Source organism: Pinus tabuliformis, chromosome 2_2 (genome assembly GCF_031772625.1).
Source record: "Pinus tabuliformis cultivar Carrire ecotype Pingquan chromosome 2_2, CPIR1, whole genome shotgun sequence".
In the NCBI taxonomy this organism is placed as follows: Eukaryota; Viridiplantae; Streptophyta; class Pinopsida; order Pinales; family Pinaceae; genus Pinus; species Pinus tabuliformis.
In genome coordinates, this window is record NC_142300.1 from 665,183,765 (window position 1) to 665,202,116 (window position 18,352).

Here is an 18,352-nt window from a genome sequence, read left to right on the forward strand (position 1 = left end):
GGGATGGGCCATAGTAATAAATAAGGTGGTTAACCCATGTCATGTAAGGGACCACAAGTAGTTAATAATACTGTAATGGGCTCATGGTATTAGTTGATGGTATGAGGAAACCATGGTAATGATGCATGGTATTGTATGTATGAGGCCTATATAAAGGCTAGAGACTCCACATATGAAGATGAAGAGAAGTATTCTTGTATGAACATGCATATGGCTTGTGGAGTGTTCTCCTTTACCACTTGTTATAGATCTAACCTGGAAATATTATGAGAATAGACTAAACCCAAGAAATAACAAGATATAACTATAGATAAATGCTTCTTTATTGATCAAACCCTTAAGGTAGGGCAACACCATACATTCACTCCTTAAGGAAGGAGAACACTCCACAAGCCATATGCCTGTTCATACAAGAATACTTCTCTTCATATTCATATGTGGAGTCTCTAGCCTTTATATAGGCCTCATACATACAATACCATGCATCATTACCATGGTTTCCTCATACCATCAACTAATACCATGAGGCCATTACATTATTATTAACTACTTGTGGTCCCTTACATGACATGGGTTAACCACCTTATTTATTACTATGGCCCATCCCATTATTACATTTTTACCTTGGGTACCTCCCTTGGTACCCCATATTATCCCCCCTAGGTACATAACAATGAGTGGGAAGAAGAAATCGTTTTTTATAAGTACCGCCGAAATCGGATACATAACTACGAGTATGACCTCGTATGAAGTTGTCTGGTTGTGGAAACTCTTTAGTGAGTACACATGATGAATACCACTTGATTCTCTGTGACAACCAGAGGTGTTATTCGATTATTGAGGAATCTCGTATTCAATGATTTCTATAGCAGATAGACATCAGATACTGCCTTATCTGGGATATGGTAAGTTGATGAGCAAGGAGGCTCCATCGCACTGAGATGATGTACAGGTTGGTACACTTTGTTAGAGCCCTATGGAAAGATCAAATTTGTGATTTTCCTGAACAACTTGGAGTCATCGAGAGACCCTTGTAAAAGGGTCCTGCATGTTGCATACATTGAGCTCTGGGAGCTCTGGGGGCTTGCGGTTCTTACTGGAGCAACATACAACCACAGGGTGACTCGCCCTCCCCTGGTGGTGCGCATTGGGATAGGATGATTCGCTCTCCTGTGGACACGATGTTTCGCTTTCCTGTGGACAAGATGATTTTCTCTCTTGTGGGACAAGATGATTCGCTCTCTTGTGGGACAGGATGATTCGCTCTCCTATGGACAGGATGATTCACTCTCCTGTGAACAAGATGATTCGCTCTCTTGTGGGACAAGATGATTCGCTCTCTTATGGGACAGGATGATTCCCTCTCCTATGTAGCAGGATGATTAATTCTCCTGTGAGGTGTGGGTGATGTGTTCTCCATGACGATTGTGTAGCAAGATGATTAATTCTCCTATGAGGTCTAGATGATGTGTTCTCCATGACGATTGTGTAGCAGGATGATTAGTTCTCTTGTGAGGCCTGGATGATGTGTTCTCCATGGCGATTGTGTATCAAGATGATTAGTTCTCATGTAAGGACATGATTGTTTAAGTTCTCCTGTCAAGGCATCCTACCCATGTAGTTTTGGGCTCATGGCAAGTACCTCTCATCTGATCAATGAGCAGGGAAATGAGGATAGGGACCATAGTAGTATCAATGGGCGCATCGCTGTATCTATCGTACTCCCTATGCTAGGATGACCTTCATTGATCTGGGATCAATGATACTGGTCTGGAACCAGTGGTAGGAGTTATACCTACTATGCCGCTGACTTCGGGTCAGTTGAGATTGATCTGGGACCAGTGGTACATACTCTGAGACTGACTTAAGGTTAGTAGAAGATTGGTCTGGGACCAGTGAGAGTGGTACATGCTATGAAGCTGACTTCGGGTCGATTGAGACTAGTCTGGAACCAGTGGTACACTCTCTAAGACTGATGATACTAGTATGGGACCAGTAGTAGGAGTGGTACCCACTATGACACTAGCTTTGGGTCGGATGAGATTGGTTTGGGACCAGCGGTACGCACTTTGAGACTGACTTCGGGTCAGTGGAGAATGTTTTGAGAAATTCTCTATCAATTCTTCCTCTTCATGGTTCAGCAGAGCTAAGTTGAGTAGAGCAAAGTCAGCAGAGCTAAGTTGAGCAGAGGAGAGCCAACAGAGCTGAGTAGAGCTAGCAGAGCTGAGCAGAGCAAAGTAGAGTAGTGCAGGGCACTAATGGCAGAAACAATACAGTCAGACATATGGATTAGCGGATGGAGTTCTCCCTAGTTGAGAGGGAGAGGTAAAAGTGGCAACTAGGGAAAAACTCCATGCGGGTCAGCTTATTTATGGTAGCTGATAATTTTATTGGATCCCTCTCATCGATAGGTGTAGGATTGATCCAAAGATCATTCGATTCCGATAAGTATTTATGGAGATATGAATTTATTTTGATTATGTAATTATCAAGCCGCCCTGCAACTTATGTAGGCTCAAGAATCCCAAACATCATGTATCAACCAATACGTTTTTGGTATAAATAAAAGAGGATTTGATGTCATTTGTTCACACATTCTTCATGTGAACTCCTCCTCTCCACATCTTGGGTTTTTGGAGAAGGAGAAGACACAAAAAGAATACATTGGATGCTCTAGCTACAGATGTTCTAATCACAATCAAGAGTTGTAATAGAAAGAGCCGCAGTCATAATGCCGCTGGAATGAAGGACCTTATCCACGCAGTCCATACGCTGTAATGAAGGCAATATATACACAACAATATGGTAACCTTAATTATATGCTGGAATGAAGGACCTTGTCCACGCAGTCCATATGTTGTAATGAAGGCAATATATACGCACAATATGGTAACCTTAATTATATGCTGGAATGAAGGACCTTATCCACGCAGTCCATATGTTGTAATGAAGGCAATATATACGCACAATATGGTAACCTTATCCACGTAGTCCATACACTAAAATAAAGGAAATATATACGCACGACATGATAGCCTTATACGTTGTCCATGGAAACCTTTATACACAGTTAATGAACCGCAACACATATGAGAAGTGTAGATACGCTGTCAATGATATATATACACGCTGTCAATGAATACACATTGAATATTCAACGCAGCTGTAGTGAAATTGATACGCTGGAATAAGGGACACTTAGGAAATATGTTTACACAGTGAAGGAAGCTGCAGTCATAAGGACATGAGGCCATAGTCAAGCTGCAAGATAAGCTGCAGCCTGAGCCACAGTCAAATATAAGGGTGCCAAACATATACACTGTCATCTTTGAGGACAACAATGTTGATATAGCAGTCAATGGTATGACTGTAACAATCTTCAGTGGAATTGTGTTAGCATGGCATGGCATGAAAGACACTCTATGTAGAATATGGATAGCATCATGAGATATATGGGCAACATGATGAATATGGAAAACATCATGAGATATATGAGAAACATGATGAATATGGACATCATGAGATATATGGGTAGCATGATGAGTATGGACATCATGAGATATATGGGCAGCATGATGTATGAGATCATGTGCATGGGCAACACAATGATACATGGAGCATGGACAACATCAAGATGAATGTAATCATAAGCATGGGCGAGACCATGGAAGATGCAACATGATGAGCAGCATAGATGAGAGCAGCTCAGTCATCTAGGTCCAACACTTTGGTGGGACAGCATGGTGCTACACGGTAAGGTGTCGCAAATGGATGAGATGCAACACTAAGATAGGTGAAGGAGTCACCTCAGAGAATCAATTGAAGCATATGTCTTCAATTGATCTCATGTGATATCAAAAGTCAAAGTGTTGACTTCTATTGTAAATGTACTATCTCTCTCTCTCTCTTTCTCTGTTGAACTTTGAAGAACATAAAAGAAGAATTGATCAAGGGTTTCCCCACATTGGGGTTTGTCCCTGGCTAGCGCCACATCTTGTGTCCTCTTGTCTTGGCTTGTCTTCTACGATTTATATTTATGTTCTATCTGAAGTTTAATTTATGATGATGTGATTGCTAATCTGGAAAAAAAATTTAAATAAATTGCTCTAGCATAGAACATACCTAAAATTAACAAGGAAGGAGTGGACTATGATGAGATATTTGCACAGTTGCTCGATATATCACTATCTGATCTATTATTGCTCTTGTTACCTCTTAAGGATGAAGCCTACATCAAATGGACGTTAAGATTGGTTTCTTGCATGTCTCACTTAAGGAGGAAGTCTACATGGAACAACCTCAAGGGTTCGAAGTACAAGATCAAAGGACACACGTATGTAGGCTGAAGAAAACCCTCTATGGGTTGAATCAAGCCCTACGGCTTGGTATGAAAGGATTGATAGCTATCTTATGAAGCTAGGATTTACGAGGACGATGTTGATCCTAACATATACTTCAAGGTTGAAAAGGACATGCCTCTTATTTTGGTCCTTTATGTATATGATTTCTTTATGACAGGAGCATACCCTCTCATTTATCAATGCAAGAGAGAGTCGGCTTTCGAGTTTGAGATGGATGAACTAGGTCTGATGCTCTACTTCCTAGGCTTAGAGGTCTGGCAAAAGCCAGGTGATATTTTCCTTTCTGAAGGAAAATACATTATAAAGATGCCCGAGAGATGTGGGATGGTGGATTGCAAGTTTGTGTCTACTCTGATGGAACTTAACTTGAACAAACTATGTGGAAGTGTTGCTGGACTTGAATTGACAAATCCTTCTCAATATAGACAACTTATGAGGGCCCTAATGTTCTTGGTAAAATTCTGTTTGGACACATGCTTCATTGTGAATACATTAAGTCAGTTTATGGTTGAGCCTCATCACATACATTGGATTGCTACTAAGAATCTCTTGAGATATTTCTGTGGCACAATCAACTATGGATTGAAATACACTACCGAGAATTTGAGGCTACATGGATATACTGATGTTGACTGGGCTGGCAGTGTGGTGGATCGAAAGAGCATGTCTGGATTTTGCTTCCCATTGGGATCTGCTTCAATTTCTTGGATGAGCAAGAAGTGAAAGTCGATTGCTTTGAGCATCAACGAGGCAAAATATATTGCTGCTAGTATGGCATGTTGTGAAACTGTCTAGCTGAGGAAGCTTTTCAGTGAGTTATTTAAGCACATGCTAGATACCACCATGATCTATTACGAAACCGAAGTGGGATTCGGATTTCATAGAATCACGTGTTCCACGACCACCACAAGCACATTTATATCAGGTACAATTTTATCCGGGATATGGTACACCGGGGAGCAATAAGGCTCCAACACATCAAGACTGATGAGTAGGTCGTAGACATCCTTACGAAGCCCTTAGGGAAGGTCACATTCTTAGCCTTCCAAGAGAGGCTTGGAGTCATGGAAATACCCTCCCATGAGGGTCGTTCTTGAAGCTCCTAGGGGCTTGTGGTACTTCTTGGAGCTATGAGCGACCATAGAGTGAGTGGTTCACCTTCCCTTGTGATATCCCATGATGGTTGACATGTGTGTAGGGTGAGTGGTTCACCTTCCCCTACAATTGACATATAAATAGGATGAATGGTTCACCTTCTCCTATGGCATATGAGTAGGATGAGTGGTTCACCTTCTCCTATGGATGCCCCAACATACATCCTACCCATGTAGTCTGGGACTTATGGGAAGCACCTCTCATCTGGCCAATGAGTTGGGAAAAGTGGATAGAGACGATAGCACTACAGATGGAAACATCAGGTATTGTCGTGCTCCCTTTGTCCATGATGCATGGTGTTCAACAACTTGATCTGGGATCAAGTATGATTGAGGTTCTACCTCTGGACTAACTTCTGTCATGTTAAGAAATCCAAGGAGTTGGTAGTTAAAACAATTTCCCTTATTATGACATTAACTTGGGATGTTTTCATTATTAGTATTAGATTTCCTAGTTATATTTTCTTATCATAAATATTAATGCCAAAAAACCAAAGAAGAGAACACAAGATATAGACATGCTGCCAGGGAAAAACCTAATCACAAATTCTTCCTTCAATAGATTCAAGACGAGACAACCAAGACCATTACAAACTAGACTAAATACTGCTCCATCAAGTCATTCTTTTTCTTCCTTTCACAATGTATGCATGGCAATATTTATGTCACGGTGTGAGCACCAAATTCTTGTCACGCTGAGACATCATCACTATGAGATCTTTTCACTCTAAGGTCACCTAATTGTGATACCATTGATCTGAAATGTCATATTTTTTCACCTAACTATGATGCCACTGAAATTGTGAGACTCTTCTCACAGAGATAACATTGAATTGTGATAGATCCTTCATTGTGGTAATGACATCCTTCAAATTGTGATAGATCCATCACTCCGAATTGTAATGACATCCTTCTCACTGTGATTACATTGAACCCTTAACACTGTAGGAGCACCGAGCCCTCAACACTGTGATAGCATCGAGTTCACAATATTGTAATAACACCGAGCCCATAATTCTGTAATAGCATCGAAACTGAAATGGAACCAAACCTATAATCACTGTGATGACCGAAAAATATCTTCTGAGATAGCACCGAGAGCATTTCTGTGATTTTCAAATTATAGAGATAATCTGAACTTCTGTGATGATGATTTAAGCGAAGGTTATACTCCTTTATATAGTTGTTCATTCATAGAAATGAGTCGACATGCCTTACATGAAGAGTTGTGTCTATTATATTAGGCCAACATGAATATATTGAGGGAACCAGACTTGTAGATAACTTATTTGAGGCCAAATTGAAGAATTTGCTGGAGTGGATGACTTGATGGAGGATTACAAACATTAAATTGACTTTGACTCAATCCTATAGCCTATAATGGAGGCTTGACCTATAACCATTGACCCAAGCATGAAACCCAGGCTTTAATAAGTCAATTCAATTTAACAATAAAATTCATTTCACTTTATTTTGACAATAACTTACATTTTGACTTCAAGTACAATAATGAAGACCGAACCTAGTTACATTTTCCAAAACTCCCTCTTATCTAGGGAGGTATTCATATTTACATATAACCAAAGAGGTACATGGAAGATCTCAAACCACATCATCTATGAAGAAGTTTAGGCACCGTAATGCCATGGACTAAATTCCTAACTAGGGCAACCTATCCATTGGCCTCTCAACAATTTAGGCACCATAATGCCACAAACTAGATTCCTGACTAGGGAAATCTATCTGGGTGGGACTAATATGGACTCAAGTTTTCAACCTCTCTAGGTACCATCATGCTTACTTGCTAACTACCAACCCAAAGATCCAGGTGTGTATCAAGAAACAAATCTCTATAATCAACACCAACTTTTCCAACTACGAGAACTAGACATCAACACAAAGTGCTGGCTAGATGTCCTCCCAGGCAATGTTTCACTCATAAAGCCTCAACACTGCTTGATCCAACAGATCAAAGATGACCAATCTCTCCCAATCAAATTGATTGGTAACCAACATGCTATCAAAACCTTTGAGAGATTCACTTGTACAAACACAACCCAAATCAATAATACACTTTCATATGTACATAATCAAATACAAACCTTTAGGGTCTCCCAGACAATTTGATATTGCTTCTCAACTTTTCATAGTAGGACTATCAACCAAATATCTGATAGAGGATTCCTTAATCATACACTTTCCTTTCCTACTTCTTATACAATAACATATTCTTCAATCGGATCCTGCTTTCCTTCTTTTAGCAAAAATGCATTCTCCAATTTCCTTCTCTCACTCATGGCCTTCACTAAGACTTATGGTTATTAGTCCTAGTCCAATGCATGACACATGGAGTAGATACGTATATTTTTCACTCCCTCTTAATCAGAGATGACTTAATCATTCTTGTATAAAGAATATTCTCAACCATCCTCTTATCCTAGGGAGATTTCATCTAGGCTCCCTCTTAACTTAGGGAGTTGTACTACTTCTTTACGACATCAGAGAATCTTTCATGGCTTCCATCCATATTATCAGAGTCATTCATATATCATGCTTATCATATCAACTTTATTTTACGATCATCTTCACCAACTTGAAGATAATGTACCTGCAAAACTTAGATAAAAATTACAACCAAAATTATAAAAGCATGAAGTTAGCCATATCAAAAACTTTATAATAGTGGAAGCATTAACATAATCAACAAGAGACTATATTTCAACTTCTTGCCTAGGTTTAATTACAAACCCTAAATCACATTCATAGCTCATCAAGATTTCAAACTCATTATTCTAGGGTTCCAATATTCTTTCAACGAGTTCCTTCATATAGCAAACCCTAGAAACAAATCAAATAAATGAATCTAACAACTTTTAGAATTCAAGAGTTAGAATCCTCACTAAGATTTCATACATGAGCTTCAACAATAAAAATCAATCACAACTTAACCGACATCATGATGAGCATCTACTAGAGTTTGATGTAAACCTTAGATTTCAAATTACAAATTCTCAGCAATCACTATATAAATTCATATGATTATACATACTAGATAATTTAACTACTACTAGGGTTTAACGGCTAAAGCCTAGATTTTCCAAACATTGTCCTAGACCATCAAACTTCGACTAGGGCTTGTTTCCAAACTCTAGGACTCATGCCCATTTACACTTAAGTTAACACATATATCTAGGAATTCATGAGTACATCATAAACACAACATATGCTATGCAACGTTAGACATATACCATCCTAGAATAAGTTAGAGTTTCAACCTATGAACACATGCCTAGGGTTTCATCCCTAGGACTCTAAATACATAACATGGGTTTTTCTTATAAACCCAACCAAACCCTAAATATCTAGGGTTTCGTAGCAAAGCAAACCCTACTATTCCAAAATTTCGGGATTTCAGACAAACATCATTCAACCCTGACAAGTTAAGATTTCATGATCATACTAATCCAAAACATGACATCATCAACAAAAACTTTAATTAGCATTTCATAATAACCCTAAGTAGGCTAGGGTTTCACACATTGTCAACATACCCTTAGGTTAGGGTTTTCCAGAGAACCTGTCTAGGGTTCTACTAAATCAATTAAGAATATGAGGAGGGGTAGATTTACCAAGTGATAAATCACCTGGAACAAGAGTCATTATGATTAAAGGCTACTGTAATGCAAATCTTCAAAATAGGATAAATAGAATTTTATAGTCTAATACATACCTGGAGATGTTTCTTGACAAACCTTGTAGGAAGTGTAAGCCATGATCTTCTATACCTGTAATGCATACTTTCAAGAAGAACATGTGATACTAAGGACATGATTTGACTTCTTAAGTTAGATTTACAATCATGAAGGATGGAATCCTATGATAAGTTGTTCATACTTTCAATCAACAGTAGGACCTTTTATTTGACATCCTAGATTATTTATAAACTCTAGAAAACAAGTATTACGGTTCTAATCTAGGGATTATTATCTTTATCCTAGTCTAGTTATAAGAATAAGTTAAATCTAAAGACTCATGAACATATTTACCTTGTAATTACATACCTCTTAGTTTGACAACTTCTTGTAGTAACAATACTTACTTGGTTCCTTGTACTCAGATCTTGTTATACAAAAAATTTATTATTCTGTAAAACTATTAGTTAATTAGGGCATAGGGCATGATCTTGGGCGTAATCATGCCCAAGATCATGTCCATTCACCAAGCGGCACGTAGGGATGTATTTAAGCTTGAGCCTCTCACTTTGTAATCATCCTTCAATCATTATTAATAAATACATAAAAATATTTTGTTTAATACTGTGTTTCTCTGTTCCATATGGTATCGGAGCTAGGCTATCCTCATTTTCTCTACTTCCGCACAGGTCGAATCGTATTTTTTCTGTCGCCTTTGATCCACTGTTCCGCCGTTTTTATGTCGTCGTCCACTTCCATCCACAACTGTCGTTCAATTCCCTACAATCCATTCTTCATTCCATCGACATACCATTCCCTGTCATCCTTGTCATCCCTTCTTCATTTCACTCATCCGACTGACACACTCTATGGTTTTTTCCGACCAATTGACAGTGTCTGCCCGACCTTCCTTCATCGTTGTGGCTCTTGTGCCTCCAACTTGTCGTGACCTTGATGCCTCCAACTCGTCATGACCCTCATGCCTTTTAATTTTATTATTAGAGTTATAACTATACATTTATACTATATATTATAAAAACTTTATAATTCAAAATAATTAACTAATTAATTAAAAAAAATTAGGTCAATTTTTTGTTTGTTTTTTTTTTTTTTTATAAGATGGATAAGTATACTCCACCGCATACCACTTCAATGGTTGCATCAATGTCAATGGATGATTTCAATAAAAAAATGATAGAACTTGAGGCTAAGGTGACCGAACATGGAGACAAAATCGAGACATTGTAGGACACAACAAATGGAATAAAGAGTCACTCAAGGAGAACAAGAATGAATTTAAAAAGGATCAGGCAGACCTTTCAGTTAAGGTGGACCAAGCTATGGTGATGTTGGGTTGTATCTGTACCAGCCTAAAGATTACACCCCACTAAATACCCTAGAATAATGAAGCGACTCAACATCTCAATTCTCTAGATTTGCCAAAATCATCAGACGCACATGAGAAACCTGAGTCCCCGAAGACATCTTCCACGCTTAATCTAGAAAATACTAACACGAAATTTCAAAATAAGCATCTCTGGAATCCATTCATCAATATGTTGTTTTCAAATCAATACCCCTTTTTCACTCCACCATTAGTGACATATCAATGAAGAGAAAAAATCGAGCTACCCAAATTTGACGGTAACGAAAAATGCAGCATTGCTTGGCTCAATAAAGTAGAATAATATTTTGAGATTTATGATATTGACAATGATGATGAGAAGATTAAGCACACTTCCATGAAAATGGAAGGCAAATCATATAATGGGTATATGTGGTGGCAGAAGACGACACTTGGTATCAGTTGGAGAAAATTTAAGGATGCATTCTTTAAAAGGTTCCAAGGTGTCAAGGAAGAAGAGTTATTGTAACCCTCACTAGATTGCGACAAAAAGGAGATGTGGATGAATACACTCAAGAATGGGAGACTTTAGCAACACGAGTACCTGGATTATCAGAAACTCATCTAATCCAATCGTACACCTCTAGACTTAAAACCCATCTACGAGCAGAACTTGAGCTTCATGACATTACGTCGATAGAAGTAGCAAGACAAAAAGCAAAAGATGCTGAAAAGAAATTTGAAAAGATGTTGTGGTCAAAGGCTGAAAAAGTATATTCGAGATGAAGATTTCCCCAGTCTGCGAATATGGATAACAAAAAATATGTTCCATGACATCTTCGTGAAGGAGAAAAAACTAATGTGGAAATGCAAAGGATGAAAGAGGGCAAGTGCAAATGTTGTGGTGAAAAGTGGGACGCTAAACATAGGTGTGCTAAAAGAAAACAGACCAAGAATATGTATAACTCTGAAGCAACTAATGATTCAGATAGTGATGAATCAAACGTAGAAGAAATCGAATATGCCCTAGAATTCTCTTTAGAACTAGACAAGGAAAGCATTCCGCAAGTGTCACTATCGGCTATGACAGATATATCACAACCCCAAACATTAAAATTAAAACGACATATCAAGAAGAACAATGTAATGGTTCTCATCGACATTTGTAGCACCCACAATTTTTTCTACTCAACCGTGGTGACGAGACTCAACATTTTTCACATTTCCCATGCCCAAGATGAAGGTGATGGTAGCCGACGATAAGAAGATTGAAAATGTAGGGAAATTCCATAAACTCAAATTGCAAATTCAAGACTTTAATTTAGAATCTCCGTTCTACACTGTAGCATTAGGAGGAGTAGATGTGGTCTTAAGTATCCAATGGTTACAAACCCTTGGTACATACTCTGCCAAACATCAAAAATAGTTTATAAAATTTAAATGGGAAGGGAAAAAATACAAGTTATATGGATTCCAAGCACCTGAAAATCAAATCGTATCATCATCCCAAATGATGAAAATGATTTGAAGAAGAGCACCAGCCTATGTAATACATTGTCACCAATTAGAAATGTTAACTTCAAAATTGATCAATGAGGAAGCACCAAAAGTAAAAGAGATAATTCCTCCTAATAGAGAAATCAAGCATACAATAGAAGTCAAAGCGGGATCAAACCTTGTCAACATCAAACTCTATTGATATCCCCATCATCAAAAAATGAAAATTGAGAGATTAATCCAAGATCTTTTAAAGTGTGGCATCATCTCAAAAAGTAAAAGTCAGTATGCTGCTCCAATTGTATTGGTGCAGAAAAAAGATGGATCGTTCAGATTATGCATCGATTATTGAGGACTAAACAAAATAACATTAAAAACAAGTTCCCAATTCCCTTCATTGGTGAAATGCTGGATGAACTACATGGCGCTAGATATTTCTCAAAATTGGTCTTAAGGTTAGGATATTATCAAATCAGAATAAGGCTGAAAGACATAAAATGCATTCTGAACACATGAAGGTCACTAAGGATTTAAAGTAATGCCTTTTGGGTTAACCAATGCACCAACAATATTCCAAGCTACTACGAATGATTTATTTCATCCATATCTAAGGAAGTTCGTTTTAGTGTTCTTTGATGAAATTTTAATTTATAGTAAAAATTGGAAGGAGAACCCACAAAATTTGGAGAAAGTTCTTACATAATTGGAAGAGCATAAATTCTATGCCAAGAAGTGTAAATGCACCTTTGGGAAGGAAGAAGTAGAATATCTCAGACACATAATATCCCATGAAGGAGTAAAAGTGAATGCTATTAAGATCAAGGCTATAAGGGAGGCCCAAACCAACTAATATCTCCAATATAAGAGGATTCTTAGGGTTGACCAGATATTATTCAAGATTTCTTAAAAATTACGCCCATATAATCACACCCCTATCAAACCTTCTATAGAAGAACTCATTTTGATGGAATGATGAAGCAGGAAAGTGTTTTGAAGATTTGAAGGAAGTTATGTCTAATGCCCCTGTATTAGCAACTCCAGACTTCTCAAAACAATTTGTAATTGAATGTGATGCTTCGGGTTTTGGCATAGGAGAAGTACTAATGTAGGATGGTAATCCAATCACGTTCAAAAGCAGAAAGCTCAATAAGCACGAACGTCTCAAACCTACATACAATAAGGAAATGCTTGCTATTATGCACACATTAGCCAAATGGAGACAATATCTCTTGGGAAGTAAATTCTTAATACGAATAGATCATAATAGTCTTCAACATCTTCTTCAATAGAAAATGCTATCTATAGAACAACAAAAATGGATAGAAAAAATCGCTACCTTTGACATGGATATATTACACAAGAAAGGGAAAGATAATGTAGTAATTGACACTTTGTCGAGGAGAGACGATGAACCATCATTACTCACAGTGTCATTAGTTATTCCCGAATGGCTTAATGAGATTCGAAGTGAATACGCAGAAAATCCAGAAAAAAGTGCTATAATCAATAATCTTCCTCAAAATTCAAAATTTGAATGGGAGAATGATATTCTATGGTACGAGGGAAGAATTTATCTAAATGTAGATTCCAAATTTAAAGCCAAGGTTCTCAAAGAGTCGCATGATTCAATGTCAGGTAGACATGTAGGATAATTTAAGACCTACTACGACGCACACCAATCCTTATTTTGGATGGGAATAAGCAATGATATTCAAAAATATGTAGGTGAATGCGAAAAATGCTAGAGAAATAAAAATGAAAATATTATGACACCCGAAATACTTCATCCCTTAAACATTCCACATAAGAAATGGGAGGAAATATCAATGGACTTTATTGAAGGTTTACCTGTGTCTGATGGTAAGGATAAAATTCTTGTAGTAGTCGATAGACTCACCAAGTATACTTACTTTATTGCAATGAGGAAATCAGATTCAACAAAACAAATCGTTGAAATATTTTGCAAAAATGTTTACAAAGTACATGGATTTCCCAAGCTTATTGTGAGCGATAGAGATGCCAAATTTAAGGGTAATTTTTGGAAGGAATTTTTCAATCATATAGGAACCTACCTCAACATGATTTACTCTTACCACCCTCAAACAAATGGCCAAATCGAGGTTGTCAATAAATGTGTGGATGCCTACCTGTGTTGTTATGCCACAGACAAACAAAACAAGTGGGCTCAGTGGTTACATCTTGCCGAATGGTGGTACAATTCCACTTACCACACATCAACGAAAATGACTCCCTTTCAAGATTTGTATGGTTACAAACTTCCGAAATGGAAGGACCTTGCTATCATCGAGACGAAGCTGCCAACTTTAAAAAACCAGTCAGAAGAAACCCAAAAAGTTTCCAAACTATAAAATAAAATTTGAATAATGCAAGGAATCATATGAAACAACAAGCTGACCGAAATAGAACCAAAAGAGAATTTGAAGTTGGAGATTGGGTATTTGTCAAGCTCCAGCCATACAAGCAATTGTCCTTAAAAAAAGGAAAAAATAATTTGGCACCAAAGTTGTATGGACCATACCAGATCAACAAAAAGATCAACCAAGTTGCATATAGTTTAACCCTTCTAGATAAAAGTCGTGTCCACAATGCATTCCATGAATATTGCCTTAAAATGGCACTTGGTGACCATCAATAAACACAAACAATGCTTCCATCCTTAGATAATGAAGGAAGGGTCATTTTAGAACCAGAAGGTATCATATCCACGAGGGAAAAAAAGATCTGATCACGAGTAATCAAAGAATACTTGATCAAGTGGAAGGAATTACTAGAAGAAGAAGCTTCTCGAGAGACTGAAGCGTTTCATCAACAACATCCGTCATTACGTATGTTTTGAGGACAAAACATCTTTTTGGGAGGAAGGCAATGTTATATAATTTTTTTAGTATTTTGTAAAACTATTAGTATTCACCAAGAGGCACGTAGGGCTGTATTTAAGCTCGAGCCTCTCACTTTGTAAATCATCCTTCAATCATTATTAATAAATACATATAAATATTCTATTTAATATTGAGTTTCTTTGTTCCAGATCCTCAAAGAGTCCTTTCTTCAAGTTGGTTCCTTGGACTATTAATTTCATATTTTATAGGACAGACTTCAGATTCTGAAAGACTGTGGTGTTGTGGAAGGCTTCATCTCTGCGTTTTACACCGAATTATCATAGCAATGAGATGGAAGCAAGAGTGTAGATACACCAAAATAACTTCATTGTGGTCACCTAGACTTCATCACAGAAAGGTATATGCAAGTTTCTGAGATTTATTCTTTTGAACTTATATCACTGAAATTGCATTAAGATGAGGTCATCGAGTCATTGATATTTATGTGAGTTTACTTTTGTTGTTATGACGTAGCCCAGCCACACTGGCCCACAACTCCACATGTCCTCAGCTTTACAACAGTTGCCAGACTTTACAACGTGTTAGACTTTTCTGGCGGTCGCATGCAAAGGTGGTCAGTGAACGTTGGGTTGGCAACTGTGAGCAATTAATGCCACATTCAATTCTTACCTACACACCTCGGGCTTGGTTCCTCCGTTGATTCTTTGGCCAAAACACTTTGGCTTCCCGGTCATTTGAGATTGTTCTGTTTGCTTGTGAAGTTGCTGCGAGAGTTTGTTGTGTGGTTTTTGGTCTGGTGAGTATGGAAATCCCTGGTTCTTCTCCGGGTATGACTGTGGGTGAGTATCAGTCTCAAAATCCTGGTTATGATTTTGTCAGTGGTTTTCTCCGGTGACTCGAAACTGTTCTGGTTCTCGTGGTGTGCTCGCTCGGCTCCTTTTCACACGGTAAGTTTTTTTAGTCTCGTTCTGCTGTTCTACTTTAGTTTGGTTGTAGAACCTGGTGTCTCGTCTGTTAACTACTCCTTGCTATTGTTTTATTGTCTCTGCTTTCGTATGGTCACCTCTACTACTATTATTTGTATCTCTGATCACTGTTCTGTGCACAAAATGGTTTAACTTCCGTCGTCCTTGGATTCAGACAACAAATTAGTAGGTTCTCGCGGCTTTGAAACAGGTATTGACTCCATCCCTGATTCAATTCAGCCTTCTCATGGTATTGATGCTAACCAGAAATGCTCCTTCTGTCTCAGCTTTGTCGATTCGATCATGGCTCTGCTCCTTGAACCCTGGGTCCGGCTTGCTCAAGTAATATATGAAACCCTCCTATTTCTGTGGTTGCTTTGGCTTCAGTTCTTTGTTGTGTAACTATATTAATGGTGCTCTGTTGTGTGTATAGGTCAATGGCTCGACCTGGGTACGCGGGTTCCTCCGGGAGTCGGTCTTCCAATGGTAGCAAACCTCTGCCGGTAGGCTCTGGCACTTCAATCCGTCAATGCACTGTTAGATCTTTGGGTTTTCTGTAGATTTTGTTTTGCCATCTTTGCTTGTCGTATATAGTCGTTGTCCCTTGCGGAGATGAGGCTTCTGCCTGGTTGTAATTTCCTATTCTGGTTAGTCATTCATTTGACTGATTATTTGGGTTTTTGTTCCCAAACCCTAGGCCAGGGTTTGTCCACTCTGGACGCGACACTTGTTTTTGTTTATTAGTGAATGTAATGTATCTATGTATCGGTCAATAGCAATGAGAACATGGTTTTGTGATATCTATTTGATTTATAAAAATTATGAGGACTCGTTCGAAATTACCTTAACTGTGGTTTACTTCTTCGGCACTCTGTTGCTAGTTTTGTTTGCTCTCAGTCCTTTTGCTATAACTCCCTATTCGGACTGTGATTCAACTCGTTGGTCCTTCGCTCTGTGGCTGTACATTTAAATCAGTTTGCTGTAGTTTTTTTATTCAACGAGAACACAAAAACAATATGACCTTATCGTGGTCTTTCACTATTTGTCAACACTGTTCATTAAAATTCGATAAATAAAAAGAAGATATAATATTACAGTAGATAGGCAATGAATACAGATGGACAGTTTTTGGAAATAAGATCTGTCTCTGTTTCTTTTATTTCTCTGTTATGAAATTGCAGAACCTTTCTCTTGTCTTACATTGCTGCTTTTATACCTTTTGGTTACAGTTAATTTGAAACTGCAATTGTTTTTCAGCTGAACAGAAACAATTGGTTGGGTAACTACAGTTTTGGTTGTCATTACAAGATCTGCTTTTAGATAATTTTGTCTTTTCTTTCCTAAATTGGCAGATCAATTCCTAAATTGATGTTTATTACCGTGGAACCATAACAACCCTAACTGACATTTAACTTTGACATTTTTAACTTTTACCTCATAACAACTAAGAGTAAAATAAACTAAAATCCTATCTCATGACCTCATAAACTAATTAAAAAAAACAATCCAGATACTCAACAACCTTCCAACTTGGCAGAGACTTCACCCGACCATGGTGAGCTAGATGCTCCTGCATCATGTTAACTCTCATCGCTGTAATTACATAGGGACAAATATTGCACTGAAGTAGTGGTAGCACAAAGATAGAACCACTATAACATTACTGAACTACATTAGCACCAAAAACGTCTTCATTGTAATAACTCGAAAACTGTGATAGTTCTGATATTTTTCATATCAACCATCAATCTGAGATCCTTCATTGTTGAAATATAACCATTGCAGTGGCATCAAAATTGTAGTAGTACTGAACTGTGTCGTTGGCATAACATCGAGCTGTAGTCAAAATGCCTTTGACCTTCTTACTGAGAGAGTTTCAAAGATCTAAAAATTTCTTTTGACTTTGATTGTATCTCTAATACCATGTTGGGAAATCTAAGGAGTTGGCAGTTAAAACGATTTCCCTTATGACAACATTAACTTGTGATGGTTTCATTATTAGTATTAGATTTCTTAATTATCTTTTATTATCATCAAAATTAATTCCAAACAACCAAAGAAGAGAACACAAGATTTAGGCATGCTGCCAGGGAAAAGCCTCCTCGAGGAGAAAACCCAGTCACAAAGTATTCCTTCAGTAGATTCAAGATGAGATGACCAAGACCATTACAAACTAGACTAGAGACTCCTCCATCAAGTCATCCTTGTTCTTCCTCTCAGCATGTCTGCATGCCAAAGTTACATCACAGTGTGAGCACCAAATTCTTGTAACGCTAAGACATCATCACTGTGAGACCTTATCATTATAAGGTCATCGAACTGTGATACCACCAACTTGAAATGTCATCTTTTTTCACCTAACTGTGATGTCACCGAAACTGTGAAACTCTTCTCACTGAGATAACACTGAACTGTGATAGATCCTTCATTGTGGTAATGGCATCCTTCTAACTGTTATAGATCCATCACTTTGAATT